Source organism: Moschus berezovskii, chromosome 13 (genome assembly GCF_049115385.1).
Source record: "Moschus berezovskii isolate FMDL1 chromosome 13, NW_MosBer_1.0, whole genome shotgun sequence".
NCBI classification, from domain to species: Eukaryota; Metazoa; Chordata; class Mammalia; order Artiodactyla; family Moschidae; genus Moschus; species Moschus berezovskii.
The window spans coordinates 63,131,162-63,153,160 of NC_142472.1; positions in this window are offsets into that span (position 1 = coordinate 63,131,162).

Below are 21,999 nucleotides of genomic sequence, written 5' to 3' on the forward strand. Positions count from 1 at the left end.
AGGGATCTGATAAATAATATATATATGAACATATTTTAGTACATATATCAAAAATTATATATCAGAATTTCATGCCTAGGTATTTGCCTGAGAAAATTGAAAGATTGTTTTAAGAAAAGATTGTGATGAAAATACCCTTAGCTGATTTCTTCTTGTAATAAAAAACTAAATTTATCCAAGTACCTATCAGTGTAAGAATCAATAAATAGGGACTTGCCTGGTGGTCCAGTGGTTCAGTTCAGTTCAATTCAGTCGCTTAGTCGTGTCTGACTCTGTGACCCCATGAACCACAGCACGCCAGGCCTCCCTGTCCATCACCAACTCCCGGAGTTCACTCAAACTCATGTCCATTGAGTCAGTGATGCCATTCAGCCATCTCATTCTCTGTCGTCCCCGTCTCCTCCTACCCCCAATCCCTCCTAGCATCAGACTCTTTTCCAGTGAGTCAACTCTTCGCATGAGGTGGCCAAAGTATTGCAGTTTCAGCTTTAGCATCAGTCCTTCCAATGAACACCCAGGATTGATCTCCTTTAGAATGGACTGGTTGGATTTCCTTGCAGTCCAAGGGACTCTCAAGAGTCTTCTCCAGCACCACAGTTCAAAAGTGTCAATTCTTCTGTGATCAGCTTTCTTCACAGTCCAACTCTCACATCCATACATGACCATGGGAAAAACCATAGCCTTGACTAGATGGACCTAGGACTCTACAATTCACTGCTGAGGGCCCCAGTTCAATCCCTGGTTGGAGAACTAAGATTTCCACAAGGTGTGGGCATGGCCAAAAAGGGAAAAAAAAAGAATAAATAAACTGTGATGTAAAAAAAAAATCAATAAGTAAACTGGAATGTATCCATACAATGGACACTGCTCAGGAATGAGAAGGAATGAGCTACTGACACATGTAAAAACAAGGATGAATCTCAGAAGCATGATACTGAGTGAAAGAGGTCTTTCACAAAGTTCATTCAGACCAAAGTAATGGCATTTTCTTGTTTTCTCAAGAAAAAGAGAAATTACACTTCACACCATGGTTTGTTCTTAACAAATTCATATTGGAACCCAGTATTTGCTTCATTCTCTTCTGTATATGGAGCTTCCCTGGTGGTTCGGATGGTAAAGAATCTGTCTGCAATGTGGAAGACCTGGTTTTGATACCTGAGTTGGGACGATCCCCTTGAGAAGGGAATGGCTACCCGCTCCAATATTCTTGCTTGGAGAATCCCATGGACAGAGAAACCTGGTGGGCTACAGTTCATGGGGTCGCAAAGAGTCAGACACGACTGAGCACTTTTCATTTTTTTCTGTATACAGTGCTCTGAAACAACCTAAATAACTGACACAGAGGTCTCACATGTGTCATTTAACTTTTTTTTAATGGAATTATTTCCCTGGGTCCTGTATCTCATTCTACATGGATTCCAATGATTGCTGAAGGTGGTTCTGAAAAGTCCTTCTTTCTGTGCTCTGGTAATTGTTCTGGCCTGGAGGTGCTGGAGCTGTGTGCTATCTCTCTACCTAGTCAGCTACACTGGGATATCAAGAGCATCTTATTTGCCTCCAACAATTTCTGGGAGACAAATTCCCCCTGTGAATAGAACAAAAGCAAAACAGCAGTGAAGTTGTTCTGTTAACATTGTGCCATCTGTTTCAAAGATTGGCACTCTCTTCTTTGTTTCTCTTCCTGTTTAGAACCTAGCAAAAAGTGCTTTCTGTTGTCCACAGCATAATCTGCAAAGGCTGTATTTTTTTTTTTTTTTTTTTGTACGAGCCTTCTTACAGTTTTGTGCAGCTGCTACATCTGTATTTAGGTTCAAGCACCTTCGCCTCTGCTTTGCTTTTTTTTTTAAATGTTCAATCAGGGAAGAATCCTCTGTGAGTAAAAAGTCACAGCACTTTCTTTAGATACTATCTCATTTTCTTCTCTTGAGGCATTTTTCTTGTACTGGTATTCCCCACCAATTTTCTTTGTCTAAGGTGGTATTTTTCCCCTAAATTAAGACAAAACAAAGCTATAGCTGAATGGCTTGAATGGCTATGTCCAGTTAGAATTAGAATGAATTATGATTATTAAAGGAAGACTTTCACAAATATACCTCCCATCTCTTCTCTTTTTTCAAACTAATGATTTTATATTCTCTCTTTAAAACAAGAAAGTTTCTATTGGTTTATGATTTCTTGATGCTTTTTTTCTTTCCCTGGTGGCTCAGATGGTAAAGAATCTGCCTGCAATGCAGGAGACACAGGTTCGATCCCTGGCTCAGGAAGATCCCCTGAAGAAGGGAACGGCAACCCACCCCAGTGTTCTTGCCTGGAGAATTCCATGGACAGAGGAGCCTGGAGGGTTACAGTCCTTGTGGTCACAGAGTCTGACATGACTGAGCGACTAATACTTTTCACTTCCTTTCTCTGACTGTACATAACTGAGGAATTTTCCATGGAAACTTAAGCATAGACAGAATGGGTCTGAGGAGTGTCCTAACAAAGTAAATGCATTATATTTTAATATATTATTTAAACAAAAAAAAATGGTATAGTGATTTAGCTCCTGTTTCTTTTACCTTAAGGTTGTAATTGTCCAAAATATCCTCTACTAGAGCCATGGTATTATTGTCAATGACACGATATTTTCAGAGTTAAATATTAATATTGTAGGTGTTGTTCATGAGTTTGAGCAAGCTCTGGGAGCTGGTGATGGACAGGGAAGCCTGGTGTGCTGCAGCCCGTGGGGTCACAAAGAGTCGGACACCGTTGAGCAACTGAACTGAACTGAACTGAGGTATTGCTCAGAGCTGTAGAAAACAAAAGGCTAAAAATTGAACTGATAAGTAGTATTGGGGAAGGGGCTATAAGACCTACAGCAGAGAGAGCTTAGATGTGTGGGTCAGATTTGGACTTCTACCTGCCAGTGATTTGTTGGCATGTTTTAGAAAAGGAAATTCCATTAAAATTTGTTATGGTTATAGTTACAGTGCTTTAGTACATTTGTCAAAATTCACCAAATTTCACTCTTAAAATCACTGAATCTATTGTATGAAATCTCTGATTATAAATATAATTTAAATTATATAGTCAAAAAAATAGAAGTTTTAGAATATAGTGCTGTTTCTTAATCAGCTGTGCTTTAAAATTATCTTCTCTTCAGTTCAGTTCAGTCGCTCAGTCGTGTCCGACTCTTTGCAACCTCATGAATCGCAGCACGCCAGGCCTCCCTGTCCATCACCAGCTCCCAAAGTTTACCCAAACTCATATCCATTGAGTCTGTGATGCCATCTAGCCATCTCATCCTCTGTCATCCCCTTCTCCTCCTGCCCCCAATCCTTCCCAGAATCAGGGTCTTTTCCAATGAGTCAACTCTTTGCATGAGGTGGCCAAAGTATTGGAGTTTCAGCTTCAGCATCAGTCCTTCCAATGAACACCCAGGACTGATCTCCTTTAAGATGGACTAGTTGGATCACTTTGCAGTCTAAGGGACTCTCAAGAGTCTTCTCCAGCACCACAGTTCAAAAGCATCACTTCTTCGGCGCTCAGCTTTCTTCACAGTCCAACTCTCACATCCGTGCATGACCACTGGAAAAACCGTAGTCTTGATTAGATGGACCTTGGTTGGCAAAGTAATGTCTCTGCTTTTTAATATGCTATCTAGATTGGTCATAACTTTCCTTCCAAGGTGTAAGTGTCTTTTAATTTCGTGGCTGCAATCACCACCTGCAGTGATTTTGGAGCTCCAAAAAAAAAAAAAAGTCTGACACTGTTTCCACTGTTTCCCCATCTATTTGCCATGAAATGATGGGACCAGATACCATGATCTTAGTTTTCTGAATTTTGAGCTTTAAGCCAACTTTTTCACTCTCCTCTTTCACTTTCATCAAGAGGCTTTTTAGTTCCTTTTCATTATCCTCATGTATTTCATCTATAAAATGAAAATTAAATTGCCTCCTCTGTCTTCTCCATCATTATAAAAATTTCTTGCTTTAATTTTCAGATAATAGAATTCATAGAAGCATGAATGTGTTTCAGAAACTGTAAAATATCCTTTTAAATATCTTTTGATTATTGTGTAATATGTGTTCCATGGGTAGTTGAATAACATATTGGGAGCTATGTTTTGTGGGAAAAGATGAATGTGTTCATTTATTTTCCACTTTTTTTTCACATTGATAAAACTGTTTTCTGTACTACAGCCACAGGCATTCTTTTCAAATGACTTCATCTCTAAAATAGCCTGCCATCATTTCCTCTGCAGTTGATTTGAATGATGTCCTTGTTTTAAGAAGCCATCCTACTCTTGATTTAGGTAACTTAGATGGGAACGATGCTGCTTTCCCCCTTAGTCTCCCACAAATAATTCACTGCTTCTTTTTGGTCAGTAAGCATAGGTTGAGCACCAGTGGATAGTACTGTGCTAAGTTCAGTGGATACCAAGGAGAATAAAACAATTCTCTGCATCTGCCTTTTCACCAAATTCCTTTTACTACATTCATTTTACTCCCTATTCCATTGCCAAATCCTTGTTTAAGCTTTGGTTACTTGCCATTTCCTCTGAACAGTTGCCCATCTCAACAATTTCCCCAATGGTCACTTCACAGATCTACATAAAGCACCTTTCAGACGATCTCATTCTCTATTCAAAAACTTTCAAAGAATCTCTCTTGCCTATTGATCCTTTTTTCTGTAACTTGTTAAACCAGTAGCCAAAACAATAAAACTGGATTCAATATGTATTTTTTTATTATTAAAGACTAGAAAAGGTATTGGCAGCTGTGAAATAAATAACACAGGTCTAAGAACTGTGATGCTAATGAAAACTTAAAGCTATGACATATTTTGTCAAAACATGAAAAAGAGGCTTATTGAGGCAAAACTGATAGCTCCTATCAGATGGCAGAATATGTATTACCTTTTATAATAATTTTAGAGAACATTTTTTTCATCACAGGTACTAAATTCATAAGACAGATAGCTTTAATTCTATAAATCTGATTTCATCTAATGTTTAATATTTTGAACTGTTAGTGACTTCATTTTGTATATATTTAAAACTTCTGAATATTTCCTTAAAATTTCTGTTTACATTTTAAATTATATCCTAAGAGATTCAAAGGTTAATATTTTTTCCAATATGAAAATGTGCAATGTATTTTTAGTGGTACTTAATGCATAAACATGAAGAATTCTGCCAATAATATAGATTACACTACAGCAGATTGTGCTATTATTTATAGGATGACTGTCTGAGGAGCAAAATAAACCATAGAAAAGATTGCCACCAAAATAATTTGAGATATGCTGAAGAATAGAGTTTTATCAATAGATAAATGATAGATTGATTGATAATTACAGATAGAGCCAGTCACCTTAAATGAAAAATGACCATAGAGATGCCTAAATATGCGAGCATGTGTTAGCCTTTGTTGAGAATAAAATGGTCAATGACTTACACTATCTGATCTTTATGTTGCACATACTTTTTACTTTTAATTGGTAGTAAAGTGATAATGGACATTTTCATTATATTGGTCACTGATTAAAGTCTTGCCTGGTGGTTCAGATGGTAAAGAATCTGCCTGAATGTTGGAGACCTGGGTTCGATTCCTGAGTCAGGAAGATCTCGTGGAGAAGGGAATGGCTACCCACTTCAGTATTCTTGCCTGGAGAATTCTACAGACAGAGGAGTGTAGGGGGCTATAGTCCACGGAGTTGCAAAGAAACAGACAAGACCAAGCAACTAACACTTTCACTTTCACAAAATCTCCTAATTTTCTAACTTTAAATAATTACCTCTAAATGTGTGTCTATGTGGACAAACTTGCGTTAAATGTGTATATAAGGACATTTCATTCTTCCTATGGCTAAGATTTTAATTTTGTATTTCTCCAAAGGATTTTACTAAGCATATATATTTAATAGTCATATTAAATATATATATATATATATATAGTAGTACACCATGTTAGATGCTCAGTCATGCCCAACTCTTTGTGACCCTATGGACTGTACGTAGCCTACCAGGCTCCTCTGTCCATGGAAATCTCCAGGCAAGAATACTGGAGTGGGTTGCTATTTTCTTCTTTAGGGGATCTTCCTGACACAGGGATCAAACCCAGGACTCCCATATTGCAGGCAGTCTTTACCTCCTGAGCCACCAGGGAAAACAACTGTATATCTCAAAGGTAATTGTGACAGGTATGTTTTTGTCTATCATCTAGGGCTATTTTAAAAAGTAGCAACAGGTGAAATAAAAGCAAAAATATCCAAGGAATGAAGTGGGGACTGACTTAGAGAACCGTGAGTACTATTTTCTTGAAGCATAGATTCTCCACAGTTATTGCTGAAGGTCCTATCTATCTTGCTGAGAAATCCACAAATCTACCCAAAACTGGAACTGTGTACTCTTATTTCAGCTATGCTCCTCTGTTGATATTCAACTATCAGCCTATGCTCATCTGGTTGATATAGAACTGAAGAACAAGAGTCCCATGACCAACTCAGAAAGAACAGTTTGCAATATGGATCTCTTACAAAAACCAGTGGTGACATTTCATTTATTATAAACCCCAGATGCAAAGCTCTGGACCCATTTGGTGAGTTATGTGAAAATATAACTGCTCAGCAAGTAGCAGTGTCATGAGCTGCCACTTGCAAGAGTTTTACTTTTTGGCAAAGAGAAGCAGTCAGTTTCTGTTCAATTTACTTAACAATCTGGATACTGTTTTGAAAACGAAAGCAACGGCTTTTGACGATCAAACCTAGGATTTGTTAAGAAATTAAAAACAAAACTGACAGCTTTTATTGTAATTAATGCAAACACCATGTAAATTTGCAACAACCTATTTCTTCTCATAGCATTTTGTTTACTTTGCTTTTTCTGAATAATAAAATCATACATGTTCGATGTAGAAAATTTAAATATTTGGAAATCACAAAATGTTGAGAAAAATAGGATTGTACACCATTCAGATATATATACTATTTACATAGAAGTGCATATGGATTTGTGGATGGTATGGATATGTAAAAATACTTGGATATGTAAAAATACAATGTATCTTTTTATTGAAAAAATTTTGTTCGAAACTTTTTACTTTCAAATCAGTTTTCCATTTTCCATTTATCATCTAGTAATAAAGATTACACTTGGTTTTATATTTAACCTTCAAAAGTTCTTTCAATACTGCATAATTCTCCAAGCAATGTCAACATAATTCTTGACTTAACCAATCCCTATTTATGGAGTTTCAGAATATTTCCTTTTTGTTTATAAATATTTTTGCTATTACACATACAGGTTTAATGCGTATATTTGGATAAACTTTCTATGGTGCAGTGTGTGCATACTCAGTCCTGTCTCACTCTTTGCAACCCCATGGACTGTAGCCCATCAGGCTCCTCTGTCCATGGTATTTTTCAGGCAAGAACACTAGAGTGGGTTGCCATTTCCTCCTCCAGGGGATCTTCCCGACCCAGGGATCCAATCCAGATCTTTGGCGTCTCCTGAGTTGGCTGGTGGCTCAGATGGTAAAGAGTCTACCCACAATACAGGAGGTGTGGGTTCGATTCCTGGGTTGGGAAAATCCCCTGAAGAAGAAAATGACAATCCACTCCAGTATTCTTGCCTGGAGAATTCCATACAGTCCATGGGGTTACAAACAGTTAGAAGCAACTGAGCAAATAACGCTTTCACTACTTTTCATAGTTGATTTATAATGCTGTATTAGTTTCAGGTATACAGCAAGGTGTACCATACATATATATGTGTATATATACATATAAACCTACTCTTTTTTAGATTCTTTTCCCATGTAGACCACTATAGAGTATTGAATATAGTTCCCTGTGCTATAGAGTAGGTCCTTACTAGTTATCTATTTTATATATAGTAGTGTGCATATCGGAGAAGGAAATGGCAACCCACTCCAGTGTCCTTGCCTGGAGAATCCCAGGGTCGGGAGAGCCTGGTGGGCTTCCGTCTATGGGGTCACACAGAGTCGGACACGACTGAAGTGACTTAGCAGCAGCAGCAGCAGTGTGCATATCAGAGAAGGCAATGGCAACCCACTCCAGAACTCTTGCCTGTAAACTCCCATGGACAGAGGAGCCTGGTAGGCTGCAGTCCATGGGGTCGCTATGAGTCAGACACAACTGAGCGACTTCACTTTCACTTTTCACTTTCATGCATTGGAGAAGGAAATGGCAACCCACTCCAGTGTTCTTACCTGGAGAATCCCAGGGACAGGGCAGCCTGGTGGGCTGCTGTCTATGGGGTCGCACAGAGTCGGACACGACTGAAGCAACTTAGCAGCAGCAGCAGTGTGCATATGTCAGTCCCAATCTCCCCATTTATCCCTATCTCCCTCACCCCTTGGGAACCATAAGTTTACTTTCTACATCTGTGACTCTGGAGATAAGTTCATTGCACCCTTTTTTTAGATTCCACATATAAGAGATATCATATTCGTCTTTCTCTGTTACTTCACTCAGTATGACAATCTCTAGCTCCATTCATGTTGCTTCAAATGGCATTATTTCATTCTTTTTTATGGCTGCCTTTCTCACAGTTGTGGTGAAATGTGTGTCTTCTAAAGTCACCCAGGGAGACTGAGTTGGTTTTAAATAACAAACACGCCCTATCATTCCAGTCTCCTTACCATTGTTTTCCCCAGCTTTTTCTTAAGTTTTTTTATTTTATGTTGGAGCATAGTTGACGAACAATGTTGTGATAGTCTCAGGTCTGTGGCAGAGTGATTCGGTTATACATATATACGTATCTATTCTTTTTCACATTCTTTTCCCACTTAGGTTGTTATATAATATTGAGCAGAGTTCTCTGTGCTATTCAGTAGGTCCTTACTGGTTATCCATTTTAAATATAGCAGTGTATACATATTGATCTCAAACTGCATAACTATCCACAGACTTAGAGAACAAACTTATGTTTTCCCCAGCTTTAATGAGGTAAAATTTCTAAGTTTAAGATGTATAATGTGTGGATTTGATACACTTACATTTTGCAATATGATTACCACCATAATGTTAGCTAACACTTCCATCATGTCACATAATTACCATTTCTTTTTTGTCGTGAGAATCTTTAAGATCTTCTCTCTTAACAACTTTCAAGGGTTTTCAAAAAACCAAAAATAGAACTACCATATGATCCAGCAACCCACTTCTAGGTATATACCCAAATGAAATGAAAACACGATATTGAAGAGATACCTGCACTTCCATTTGCTTATTGCAGCATTATTCTCATTATCCAAGATATGCAAACAACCTAAGTGTCTATCAACATGTGAACAGATAAAAGTATGTGATATATATGTACATATGTATTACATAATATATATTATGTATATATGTATGTACTCATGCATGCACATGTGCATACAGTGGAATAGTATTCAGCCATGAAAAAGAATGATATCCTGACATTTGTGACTACATGGATAGACCTTGAAAGCATTATGGTAAATGAGATAAGTTAGACCGAGAAAGTAAAAACTGTATATCACTTGTATGTGGAGCTAAAAGATCCCTAAGTCTTTGAATTTCTCCTTATACATTAAAGTAAGGCAGGTTTGTCACTTTCATTTGCTCTCTGAAGTCTACCTTTCAGTTCAAAATGGAAGCCCACAAGTGAAAGCAGATGATAATTTATAAGGCAAATAATTCTGATATTTTTAGTACTCAATAGAAGAGTTTTCATTAGGAGATTTCTATGTCATAATTTTCTAATTTTTTTTATACATTTTTAGAGTTATTTTTTATTTAATGAAATACTGGGAATAATATTGATTATATTATTAGTAATAATAATGATGATAATATTGATGGTGATGATTGTGACAGGGAATGACTAGCATTTACTAAGCGTCAGCTCTTTGGCAGACATTTTTGTCATGGTTTTTTATCAATGCTTCTTAAAGAAATAACTCATCCATCCTCAAAACAACCCCTAGTGGTACAACTATAATTGTCTTCTTTTTATAGATGAAGACACTGTGGCATGAGTTTAAGAAACCTGCTCTGAGGACTTCCCTGGTCGTCCAGTGGTTAAGACTCCATGCTTCTATTGCAGGACGCACAGGTTCAATTCCTGGTCAAGGAACTTAGATCCCTCATGCTGTGTGGTGTGGCCAAAACAAAGAGAAATTTGCTCTGGGTCTCACAGCTAGTGTGAAATGCACCAAATGAGAGACCTCAGAAGATCATATTTAAACCTTAAAACTCTTCACAAACACCATATGAGGAAGACACTCTTACCCTCACTATTCAGCAGCAACAACAGAAAATCATTAAATTTTACACAGGTTTGGTAACTTCCCTACCCTCACTAGGTGGCAGAGTTTGACATGATATTGTATCCTTTTCTCAATAGGGGCTGGGTTCACTTCTATCAAGTAATACAATCTACCTTAAGGACATGGGGAAACAATGGAAGCAGTGAGAGACTTTATTTTGGGGGGCTCCAAAATCACTGCAGATGGTGACTGCAGCCATGAAATTAAAAGACGCTAGCTCTTTGGAAGAAAAGCTATGACCAACCTAGACAGCATATTAAAAAGCAGAGACATTACTTTGCCAACCAAGGTCCCTCTAGTCAAAGCTATGGTTTTTCCAGTAGTCACATATGGATGTGAGAGTTGGACTATAAAGAAAGCTGAGCACAGAAGAATTGATGCTTTTGAACTGTGATGTTGGATAATACTCTTGAGAGTCCCTTGGACTGTAAGGAGATCCAACCAGTCCATCCTAAAGGAAATCAGTCCTGAATAGTCATTGGAAGGACTGCTGCTGAAGCTGAGACTCCAATACTTCGGCCACCTGATTTGAAGAACTGACTCATTGGAAAAGACCCCGATGCTGGGAAAGATTGAAGGTGGGAGGAGAAGGAGACGACAGATGAGATGGTTGGATGGCATCACAGACTCAATGGACGTGAGTTTGAGCAAGCTCCGAGAGTTGGTGATGAGCAGGGAAGCCTGGTGTGCTGCAGTCCATGGGATCGCAAAGGGTTGAACATGACTGAGTGACAGAACTGTACTAAGGACGTGGATGCTGCAACTGAGCCCACCCTAAATTAATGCACAGGTCAGTAAACTGTTCACTAAAAAATGCCAGAAAGTAAATATTTCCGGCTTTGCAGGTCACACAGTCTCTTATCACAGTGACTCAGCTCTATCCAGGCAGCCTGAAAGCAGTCATAGACAATACATAAACAAATGGGCATGTGTGTGTTTAGTCACTAAGTCATGTCCGATTCTTTGCAACCCCATGGACTGTAGCCCACCAGGCTCCTCTATCCATGGGATTTCCCAGGTGAGAATACTGGAGTGGTTTGCCATTTTCTCATCCAGAGCATCTTTACAAACCCAAGAATCAAACCAGCATTTCCTGCATTAGCAGGTGGTTTCTAAAGAATCTGAGCTACCAGGGAAGCCCATAAATGAGCACGGCTGTACTAAAAAAAAAATAGGTGCTGGACCATATTTGACCCATGGGCTGTAGTCAGCTTACCTTGCTTTGTAGCACTGAGAATTAATCAACTATCGCTCCATGCAACAGTAGGAAGAACCTTCCTTGTAAATAAAATATCAAGCAAAAGGCCAAAGCAAAGTAGTGCCTACTGCTAAATTTCACTTATACAAATTTCAAGAACAAGGAAAATCACCCATGGTGATAAAAGTCACAATTGTGGCTGGCTTTGTGAGTGTAGTGACTGAGAAGAACCAAAAGTGGTTCTTCCTGAGATGCTGTGAACATTCTATTTCTTGACATAAGTCAGGTTTACATGACTTTTCCCTTTATGAAAATTTTTTAATCTATTGACTCAAAATGTGTGCACTCTTTAAATATATACTTCAAGATTTAGTTAAAATATGATTATATAAAAGATGAAAAATTGAACAGATTACATAAAATCACTAAATTATCCAGAATCTCAAACCAATAATATGAACTAAAATGTTAATGAAGGAAATATTAAAGGAGAAATAAATATAAGTAGTACAAAAGCCTTATAATAAAAATAACAGCTAATGCATTTTGGGATTTCCTTGGTGGCTTGGATGGTAAAGAATCTTCCTGTAATGTGGGAGACCTGGGTTTGATCCCTGGGTCAGGAAGATCTCCTGGAGAAGCAAATAGCAACCCACTCCAGTATTCTTGCCTGAAGAATTCCATGAACAGAGCAGCATGGTAGGCTACATTCCACGGAGTCGCAGAGTTGTACATGATGCAGCAAATAACACACAGAGACAAATGAATTTTGAAGATTTCTAAGTTCATCCGTCCGTCCCGTCGCTCAGTCGTGTCTGACTCTATGCGACCCCGTGGACTGTAGCCTACCAGGCTTCTCCGTCCATGGGATTCTCCAGGCAAGAATACTGGAGTGGGTTACCGTTTCCTTCTCCAGGGGATCTTCCCGACCCAGGGTTTGAACCCAGGTCTCCCGCATTGGAGGCAGACGCTTTAACCTCTGAGCCACCAGGGAAGCCCATAGGATTGCATTAATTGCTTTACAAAAATTATCTGAGTGACCTTGGACTTAGTCCAAATGGTAGGTAGTATTATGATTGTGTTTTTACAGTTGAGAAACCTGAACCACAAAAAAAGTAAATAGCTTTCACATTGTTATACAGATTAGTAGTAGTGGAGGAAAATGCAAACCAAAATCAAGGGAAATAATAAGACAAAGAGGAAAAGAGAGAAAACCCTGGGCATGACTGGAGATTTTTGAAGTGTGAAGACTAGACTCTAATTAGAGAAATATCAGTCTTTGTTAGACATTTAAGACAGTAAGATAACTCTTTAGGCAATTTGGAGGAAAAGCTATGTGTTTACAGTAGACAGTTTACTTTTGATAGCCAATTTTTTGTCCAACAAGTAGCAGAGCACCTCCCCCACACCACCCCTGTATCATGGAAAAGGAGCAAATATCCAGAAACCCCATATAGCTGAGCAAAGTGTTCAAGGGTATCAGACTTATCTTATTTAAGAGTCTGTCATCAGAGTACTATTGCCTGGAGAATCTCATGGGCGGAGGAGCCTGGTGGGCTGCAGTCCATGGGGTCGCGAAGAGTCGGACACGACTGAAAGACTTCACTTTCACTTTTCACTTTCCTGCATTGGGGAAGGAAATGACAACCCACTCCAGTATTCTTGCCTGGAGAATCCCAGGGACAGGGGAGCCTGGTGGGCTGCTGTCTATGGGGTCGCACAGAGTCGGACACGACTGAAGCGACTCAGCATCAGAGTAAGTCCTTAAGTGTCACATTCCTCCAGTCATCATAACGCCACAGGCCTCCTACGACCTTCATACTGTGAGTGTGAGATAGGCATTTCTTTATCTGATCAATCACAATACCTAAGCATTTATACAACTCATATTCAGAAACAGCAAACATGCCTTTAAATCCTCTCTACTTAACTTCCTTCTTCAGATCTTGTATTTTCTCTATCACCCAGGAAAAACCAACACAATTCACTCTACCTAAAGAGATCCTCCCCACAAATTACTTTCTATCTATTGATTATTCCAATTGGTACCTATGGCTCTGTTTCTGCTTATTTATTACTTATTTGTTTTCCTCTTCCTTTATTGTCTGATTGTAATATAAGCTTAATGAGGCTAATCACTTGTCTTATTTAATTCCACAATGCAATTTTCAAAGTCAGGCGTACATACGGATTTAAGAATTCAAATATTTCTTGAACACATGGATAAGTGAATCAATGAAGGAAAACCCCAAATAGTCAATCCATAGATACATTGTCCTTATAGATGTTTAAGTTTGAGAGAGAACCTTTTTTTTTTTTACATAATTATATTCCATAAACCGCTTTCCATCCTTATGATGTGAGTAAAATTTAAGGCAAAATGTTTTAGAGCTTATGAACTCTTTGGCAATTAACAGAGATGAGAATATTATTTATAGGTGTTTAGATTTGAGAGAGAATCTTTTTTGAAATCTTTATATTCCATCAATTGCTTTTCCATCCTTACGATTTGAGTAAAAAATAAGATAAAATAATTTTTTAGAGATTATGAACTCTTTGGCAATTAATACAGACAAGAACTCACAGGTGGTGTTTTAGTCATTGATCACACTGGCAGTAGGAACTTCGGAAGAGAAATACATAGCGATAAAGACATTGGGGATGAAAATGGAATTTTAAAAAATGTGCATTTCCAAAATATGACTCAAGATAACAGATTGATACATTTTATGTCTTGCCAATAAGTTAAGTCATTGGTATGGGAAAAGTATTATTCCAGAGATAGATGCCTTGATAATGAGGGATTTAAAATGAATTGGTAGACAGATGGGAAAAAATACTCTGGGTAAACACACTAGTCTAGTCTCTATGCAAATAGTTTAACATGTCAAGAAAAATGGAGGAGATGGTTAGAGAATCATGCAAGGAAATGGTATTATCTGATACTAACCACATACAATAAGTGTCTTCTAGAAAACTGATATACTTAGAAGAAGAGAATTGGTAATACACAAACTGGAGAGCCCACCACTGCTCTGTACGCATTGTCCCCTAGAAAGTATTTAGGTGAGTTTAGACTGTGTATTAAAATGTGGAACAGAGGTTGCAAAGAAAAAGCCTTGTTAAGAAAGAACAACAAAGTTAAGATTGCTGTTCAGACGCTAAGTCGGGTCCGACTCTTTGTGACCCCATGAACTGCAGCACGCCAGGCTTCCCTGTCCTTCACTGTCTCCCTGAGTTTGCTCACACTCATACCCATTGAGTTGGTGATGCCATCCAACTATCTCATCCTCTGTTGCCCCCTTCTCCTCCTGCCCCCAGTGTTTCCCAGCATCAGGGGCTTTTCCAATGTAAAGATAACCACCTGCAAACTTGTAAGGCATATTTTGCAACAGCAAAACTTAAAAAAAATTAGCCTAAAATTTCCAACACAGATTAAGGAAAAGGAGACATGCTTATCAATAGGTCCACCATAGCTTTATCTGTTCAACCTCAAATTATCTAGATGAAGAGTGATATAAAAAATTACTGGCATCAAGAAATGCTTTAAAAATAAGAACAAAGTTACATATAGTTCCACTATGTGTTGCAATTATTTTTAAGTAGATAAATTGAGATTTGTAATTGGAGTTTCAATATCAAACCCTCAAAAATTCTCTTCTGAACCAAAGTTAGAACTCAGGACCCATCATTCCTCGCCAAAGTTGCTTTCCATCGTGTTATTTGGCCTTCCTCAGTGCCAATAAGTCACTGACCTTAATATAACTTTTCTAGACGTCTGCAAGAAGGCAAGATTGTTCTGACTGGTGATGACTAAGAGTCAGAATCCCACCGTTAAACACATTGTGTTTGTTCACTTTTGGGAATAAATGATAAGAGGGTTTCTTTATTTTTGGAAATGTCATGGAACACACCTAAAGGAACTTCATGGAGCACAGTTTTGATATCTCACAATGCTCCCAAGGCCACTAGAACATGGTAAGACTGTTTTATTTTCCATTTTATCATTACAGTTCCTGTGCTCACCAATATGCTCCTATCACATGAATCTCAGGTGGGAAAAGCAATAAAAACATGGTCTTAAAATATACCTCCTAAAACACAGGGAGAAACAAAAGAGTGTTAAAGATCTGAAAGATAGTCTTAGAAGTCTGTGTACACTTTATACAAGGGTAGGTGGAAACACAGAGCAGAAATACGCTATCCACCTGGCTGATAAAAAGTTGATGAGGCTTGGTTTGCACCATACTTTCAGAAGTTGGCAAAATTACCACATACCCAGTGACTTAAAACAACATAAATTTGTTTTTCTTTTTCTGATTTACTTCAGTCAGTATGACCATCTCTGGGTCCACCCATGTCTTTGCAAATGGTACAATTCTGTTCCTTTTTATGGTTGAGTAAACAAGACCAGGAGCTGACTGTGGCTCAGATCATGAACTCCTTATTGCCAAATTCAGACTATAATTGAAGTAGGGAAAACCACTAGACCATTCAGATATGACCTAAATCAAATCCCTTCCGATTATACAGTGGAAGTGAGAAATAGATTTAAGGGACTAGATCTGATAGGTAGAGTGCCTGATGAACTCTGGACGGAGGTTCGTGACATTGTACAGGAGACAGGGACCAAGACCACCCCCATGGAAAAGAAATGCAAAAAAGCAACAAAATGGCTGTCTGAGGAGGCCTTAAAAATAGCTTGAAAAGAAGAGAAGCGAAAAGCAAAGGAGAAAAGGAAAGATATAAGCATCTGAATGCAGAGTTCCAAAGAATAGCAAGGAGAGATAAGAAAGCCTTCCTCAGTGATCAATGCAAAAAAATAGAGGAAAACAACAGAACAGGAAAAACAAGAGAGCTCTTCAAGAAAATTAGAGATTCCAAGGGAACATTTCATGCAAAGATGGGCTCGATAAAGGACAGAAATGGTATGGACCTAACAGAAGCAGAAGATATTAAGAAGAGATGGCAAGAATACACAGAAGAACTGTACAAAAAAGATCTTCATGACCAAGATAGTCACGATAACGTGATCACTGACCTAGAGCCAGACATCTTGGAATGTGAAGTCAAGTGGGCCTTAGAGAGCATCACTACAAACAAAGTTAGTGGAGGTGATGGAATTCCAGTTGAGCTATTTCAAATCTTGAAAGATGATGCTGTGAAAGTGCTGCACTCAATATGCCAGCAGATTTGGAAAACTCAACAATGGCCCCAGGACTGGAAAAGGTCAGTCTTCATTCTAATCCCAAAGAAAGGGAATGCCAAAGAATGCTCAAACTACCGCATAATTGCACTCATCTCACACGCTAGTAAAGTCATGCTCAAAATTCTCCAAGCCAGGCTTCAGCAATATGTGAACCGTCAACTCCCAGATGTTCAAGCTGGTTTTAGAAAAGGCAGAGGCCCAGAGGTCAAATTGCCAACATCCGCTGCATCATGGAGAAAGCAAGAGAGTTCCAGAAAAACATCTTTCTACTTCATTGACTGTGCCAAAGCCTTTGACTGTGTGGATCACAATAAACTGTGGAAAATTCTGAAAGAGATGGGCATACCAGACCACCTGACCTGCCTCTTGAGAAACCTGTATGCAAGTCAGGAAGCAACAGTCAGAACTGTACATGGAACAGACTGGTTCCAAATAGGAAAAGGAGTACGTCAAGGTTGTATATTGTCACCTTGCTTATTTAACTTATATGCAGAGTACATCATGAGGAACACTGGGCTGGAAGAAGCACAAGCTGAAATCAAGATTTCTGGGAGAAATATCAATAACCTCAGATATGCAGATGACACTACCCTTAGGCAGAAAGTGAAGAGGAACTCAAAAGCCTCTTGATGAAAGTGAAAGAGGAGAGTGAAAAGGTTGGCTTGAAGCTCAACATTCAGAAAACAAAGATCATGGCATCTGGTCCCATCACTTCATGGGAAATAGATGGAAAAACAGTGGAAACAGTGTCAGACTTTATTTTTTGGGGCTCCAAAATCACTGCAGATGCTGATTGCAGCCACAAAATTAAAAGACGCTTACTCCTTGGAAGGAAAGTTATGACCAACCTTGATAGCATATTAAAAAGCAGAGACATTACTTTGCCAACATAGGTCCGTCTAGTCAAGGCTATGGTTTTTCCCGTGGTCATGTATGGATGTGAGAGTTGGACTGTGAAGAAAGCTGATCACCGAAGAATTGTTGCTTTTGAACTGTGGTGTTGGAGAAGACTCTTGAGAGTCCCTTGTACTGCAAGGAGATCCAACCAGTCCATTCTAAAGGAGATCAGTCCTGGGTGTTCATTGGAAGGACTGATGCTAAAGCTGAAACTGCAATACTTTGGCCACCTCATGCGACGAGTTGACTCACTGGAAAAGACTCTGATGCTGGGAAAGGTTGGGGGCAGGAGGAGAAGGGGACGACAGAGGATGAGATGGCTGGATGGCATCACCGACTCTGAACATGAGTTTGAGTGAACTCCGGGAGTTGGTGATGGACAGGGCGGCCTGGCGTGCTATGATTCATGGAGTCGCGGAGAGTTGGACACGACTGAGAGACTGAACTGAACTGAACTGAACTGAATATTCCATTGTATATGTGTACCACATCTTTTTTATCCATTCCTCTGTTGATGGATATTTTACCACAATTACAAAAATAAAAAATAAAAGAGACATTGATTTATTTTCTTACATTTCTGGAGTTGAGAAATACAAACTCAGTCTCAAAATCAAACTCAGGCTAAAAATCAAGATGATGGCAGAACTAGTTTTCTTTGAAGACATTGGGGAGAATCCATTGATCTCTTGACTTTTCCAACTTCCAGAGACTTCCCACATCCCTTGCCTCCTGGCTACATCACTCAACCTCTGCTTCCATCATTTCCTCTCTTTCTCTAATTCTGAACTTTCTGCCTACTGAGATCTTTCTGATAACATTGGGCCCACTTGGATAGTTCAAGATAATCTCCTCATCTCAAAATCCTTAATCCAATCACATCTACAAAATCCACTTGCACCTACCATATTCACAGGTTCTGGAGATTAGGGCAGGTACATCTCTGAGGGGCCGTTATTTTGCTTACTTTAGGAACCCATCTGTTTTTCAACTATGATAACACTATATTCTCCAGCCTTTTCCTCATTAAGGAGATTATATAACTTTTGTATATATGTAAGAAGACAAGTATTTTTTGTTGTTATGCAACAACCTGTTCAGAACACAGGGAACTACTTTTGATTTTTGCCTTCAGGTTAATGAAATATTTTGCATAAGTAATCCCACCTCCGTTAGACTGCAGGTGATTATAGGGGTTCATGCAGCATCAGAGTAGAGGTCATGACATGTGCAATTTTTCATAATAGTTTCCATTCCCCTTCAATTTAAAAATCTTCTCTTCCAGTAAAAATGAAAAACAAAAGCACCTCCCTAATAATCTCTAACATATAGAGATGAAAGCAATCAGAAATGATGAGTAACATAGTTGAGGACATGATAAGCATGTTGAATTTGGATGTTAATCAAAAGAAGCAAACCGAGCTTCACAGCCTATTAAATAGCCAGTTAGCCCAGAGGTGCCAAATGTGTCAAAGGAAGGTCAGTTAATAAAGGCACTTATCAAAAAGACAAAAAAAGTAAAGAGAAAAATGCTGGCTAAGCAGACACACCTCTCTGTAGCTATCACAACGTTCTCAAATGTGCAACTTCTTTTTTTTTCTGTTTTTTTTATTTTTTTTTTTGCATTTTCTTTTATTTTTTCTTTTATATTTTTATTTTTTTTAATTGGAGGCTAATTATTTTACAATATTATATTTGTTGGTTTTGCCATACATTGACATGAATCCGCCCCGGGTGTACATGAGTTCCCCTTGCTGAACCCCCCTCCCACCTCCCTCCTCCCTTTATCCTCCCTCTGGGTCATCCCCGCATGCCAGCCCTGAGCATCCTGTAACATGAATCGACCCTGAACTGGTGATTCGTTTCACATATGACAACATACATGTTTCAATGCCATTCTCCCAAATCATCCCACCCTCACCCTCCCACAGAGTCCCAAAGACTGTTCTATACATCTGTGTCTCTTTTGCTGTCTCGTGTACAGGGTTATCATTTGCATCTTTCTAAATTCCATATATATGCGTTAGTATACTGTATTGGTGTTTTTCTTTCTGGCTTACTTCACTCTGTATAATAGGCTCCAGTTTCATCCACCTCATTAAAACTGATTCAAATGCATTCTCTTTAATGGCTGAGTAATACTCAAACGTGCAACTTCTTTTTTCTCCATTCCCCATTTTTTGGTCATTTTCATTGCAATTTTATATTAAGAAATACATGGTATGTGTGGCTGAGTAAAAAGCTTACTAAAATTCTTACTGGCAGTGAAATTTAGACTCCAACTCTATTTACACAATGCAATAGCAAACAGGATTGAAAGCAAGATTTAAATAGCCAATGATTTTATTCCTTATAACTAAAGTCTCTAATGCTAGGGGAAACTTTCCAGATAAAATATTAAGTCAGATAACTTTAAATGACAGCTATTTTGTGAATCTCTGAAATTGGACACTGATTTTGAATATTTTGATATATTTACTTAGGCCTATCAGAAAATATTAATAAATACATTCGAACTTCCTCATTGTACCGTTAATGAATCTAATTCCATACATTGCTGGCAAATACTGAGGCAAGGATATATACTGTCACCCAGAGATAAGGTTAAAGAACACATGGTGCTTTCTCTATGGCTGAAAACATTTCAAAAATTTGCTTTACCAGTTTTTATTAAGGCAACAAAATCTGAAGGTAGGAAACAAGAACAGGAAATGTGTACCTTTAAGGTTCTGTCTGCTGTAACAGTAACATGGGCCTGTATCTCATTCTCTCAGTCCACAAAATTCACCCCTGAAAGGAAGTTTACTACTTCCAAGTAGTAAACTAAGATCATAGAATCTGGTCCCATCACTTCATGGCAAATAGATGGGGAAACAATGGAAACAGTGAGACATTTATTTGGGGTGCCTCCAAAATCACTGCAAATGGTGACTGCAGCCATGAAATTAAAAGACGCTTGCTCTTTGGAAGAAAAGCTATGACCAACCTAGACAGCATATTAAAAAGAAGACTTTGCCAACAAATGTCCATCTAGTCAAAGCTATGGTTTTTCCAGTGGTCATGTATGGATGTGAGAGTTGGACTACAAAGAAAGCTGAGCATCAAAGAACAGATGCTTTAGAACTGTGGTGTTGGAGAAGACTGTTGAGAGTCCATCCCTTGGACTGCAAGGCAATCCAACCAGTCCATCCTAAAGGAAATCAACCTTGAATATTCATTGGAAGGACTGATGCTGAAGCTGAAACTCCAGTACTTTGGCCACCTGATACAAAGAACTGACTCATTGGAAAAGACCCTGATGCTGGGAAAGATTGAAGGCAGGAGGAGAAGGGGACGACAGAGGATGAGATGGTTGGATGGCATCACTGATTTGATGGACATGAGTTTGAGAAAGCTCTGGGAGTTGGTGATGGACAGTGAAGCCTGGTGTGCTGCAATCCATGGGGCTGCAAAGAGTCAAATGCGACTGAGCAACTGAACTGAACTGATTACTTCCAAGGGGTAACTCTATTATCATTGTGCTACTAACCAAAAGTAATGATCTTTGTTTCCACACTTGAAATACAACACCTGCTTCGTAATAGCAGGCCTTTATGCCTAATTAAATAAGATGTGTCTTTAAATCTAACACACTTAATAGGTCTTTAAGGGCTTTCCTGGTGACTCAGTGGTAAAGAATCTACCTGTCAATGCAAGAGATGTAGGTTCAGTCCCTGGGTTGGGAAGATCCCCTGGAGGAGGAAATGGCAACCCACTTCAGTATTCTTGCCTGGAGAATCCCATGGACAGAGGAGACTGGCGGGCTGCAGTCCATGGGGTCACCAAGAGTCCAACACTACTGAAGTAACTTAGCAGCACTTAGCACCATCTTCCCAAGTGGTTTTGTCTTAATCAGTTGTTACTATTCCAATTCTCTAAGTGTTTAACCTATTGCAAAAAGTACTTATCTAAATCTGTTACTAGAGCCATTATGGGTAAATTCCCCTGAGGATTTTGCTAGCTTACAGGAAGTTACCAGTATTGATCTACTAAGATTATCTACATAATGCTTTCCCCTGAAGTGGGTTCTATAGGGATGTGCTTATATTCGTTTTCTCTATTACCACAGACTTAGTGCGTTAAAACAACTCATATTTAATAGCTCACAGTTTCTGTGGGTCAGAAATGCAGATACTGCTTATGATTTAATAAATCTGGAATCAGTAAATCAGCCAGGCTGGGATTTTATCACAAGCTTCTCCAGGTTGTCAGCAGAATTTACTTCTCTGTGGCTCTGGGATTTATGTGATCTTGCTTCTTCAAAACCAGCAAGGAAAATAGACAGACATAAACATACACAAAGAAATTTTAGCAAGATAAGTACTACACTATGTTCATGGACACACAATGCCTAC